Source organism: Tupaia chinensis, unplaced genomic scaffold, assembly GCF_000334495.1.
Source record: "Tupaia chinensis unplaced genomic scaffold, TupChi_1.0 Scaffold000502_1, whole genome shotgun sequence".
In the NCBI taxonomy this organism is placed as follows: Eukaryota; Metazoa; Chordata; class Mammalia; order Scandentia; family Tupaiidae; genus Tupaia; species Tupaia belangeri.
In genome coordinates this window covers 142,347-144,512 of record NW_006160014.1, presented here as the reverse complement: position 1 = coordinate 144,512, position 2,166 = coordinate 142,347, and the positions used below count along the sequence as shown (strand labels likewise).

General features: G+C 43.1%; 1 pseudogene; it reads right to left on the bottom strand.

Moving 5' to 3' along the window:
- Positions 1–2,166, bottom strand: part of LOC106735731 (solute carrier family 22 member 24-like) — a 117,985-nt pseudogene that overhangs the window by 6,997 nt on the left and 108,822 nt on the right.

Genomic DNA, 2,166 nt, shown 5'->3' with positions numbered 1-2,166 from the left:
TGGGGAATCAGGGATGGCAAAACAAAAGGCAAGGTATGCAGGACATAAGAACTGGAAAATTATTTGCTGAGAACATGTATGCTGATGTGCTTGATTGAGCCAATGCACAGTGTATTTTGGATGGAAAATTAATTTGTGTGTTGTGATGGTGTATAGTGAATTAATGTAGAGAATGAATAAATTTAAAATAAAAACAGTAAAAAAAAATAATGGTGAGCATTAAATGTGTATCTAAAATGTATAATAAATGTTCAGTAAAGGGCCAAAAAAGAAAAAAAAAGAAATTGTGTGATCAATAAAATGTGGGAGGAAAAGGAATGGAAGACAACTGTACACACCAGAGAAAGTATGAGAAGAGGGTGGGAAAGGACAGAGGGTCAGACATTGGGGTAAATATATATATATATGTGTGTGTGTGTGTGTGTGTGTGTGTGTGTGTGTGTATTTAAAGCTATAAATGGAAAATTATTGATGATAACATGCATGATTAAGTGACTATGCAGTATATTCTGGATGGGAAACTACATTTTTTATGTTGTGACAATGCTTAGGTGATGAATGTAAATTAATTAATCAAAAAAAGTTTCAGAAGAAAAATAAAAAACACGAAAACTGTTTTTCTTGAAAGTAAAAACAATGCATATTTTATAACTGCAATGAACTATATAGCCCCAGCTAAGTGCTACTTTATAGTATGTTCATTCTACTCACTGAGGTTTATGCCTAAACTCAGACTTGTGTTCATGGATATGTATATATCAGCTTGTTATTGTAAATATTTAGATTAAGTTCATTAGCGAATCAATAAAATGGGGGGGAGGCATAGAAAGCAACCACGGATAGCAGAGAGACTGTGGGAGGAAGGTAGGACACAGCAGAGGTGAGAGATAGGGAATCAAGGATGGGGAAAAAAAAGCAAAATATACAGGAAACTGGGGGAAGCTGCACACCAGCGAGTCTGCTGAGGTTTCTCAGAGAGCAAACAATTACCATGAATGGTTACCTTAAAAAAAACCTGACCTTCGAAACTTTGCTCTGATTGGCCACTAGAATCCCTCAGATTTGCATATCCGGCACCTCATGATTGGTCCAAAAGCAACCAATCACGGCCCACCGTTTACAACCAATCACAGCTCACCGTTTACAACCAATCATGGCCCACCAGCGTGTATATAACCACGATGCCTGGCCCACAGTAGCAAGACGACACAGACGACCAGGACGAAGACAACGACCAGGAAGACGACGACTGAAGAGCCTGAAGAGTTGAAACACCGCGCAGTCTCCAGACGACCCTGAAGATCCTGAAGAGCTGACACTGCATCGTCTCCAGACAACCTGGGAGACCCTGAAGAGTTGTAACACTACAACGTCTCCAGACGACCCTGAAGAGCTGTGACACCACGTTGTCTCTGTGCTGTTCACAGTAGACAACGTGACCCTTAAGAGCTGTGACTCTGCGTCGTCTCTGTGCTATACCGTGCTGCCCACAATAAACGGACAACACTGTCATCTCCGTGCTGTAACACTACGCCGCTTGTCCCGGCTCTCACTCCTTCACTCAGGAAACCTGTTTGGCTGTCCCCCCAGGCCGGGAAACCTGGCGCCCGAACAGGGAAGGGACACCTGGCGCCCGAACAAGGGACAGGAAACCTGGCGCCCGAACAGGGACGGGACAGGAAACAAGAAATGGAAAATTATTTGTTGACGATAACACGTATGTTGATGTGCTTAGTTGAGCCAATATACAGTGTATTAATATAAGAGCCGTGTTTATTCCTGCAGGTTCAGTTGGCAATGTGTTGTTGCCAAGGACAAAAGGAATCAATGTCAATATTGTTGATGAAGGAAGTGTTTTAGAGCAAGAATGAGAAAAGAAGTAAAATGAGAGTCACAGAATAAGCACCAGAAGGAGCATGTGTGATGCCAGCAATGTCCTCTCCACTAATACCCAACCTGAAGTTTAATTCAGCCACATCTCAGTCTCAAGGCCTGGAGCAAGCACTGACATAAATGTTAAGAAAATCGTAAATGGGACCAGCAGTTAGCGTAATGGCTATGTCGCTGGACTCCCACGTAGTCGACCGCGGTTGGCGTCCTGGACCCGGTGGCTTAAAACTCACACCGGGTGCGTGTGCGTGCGTGCCCAAGATCCTGAGAGGAGAA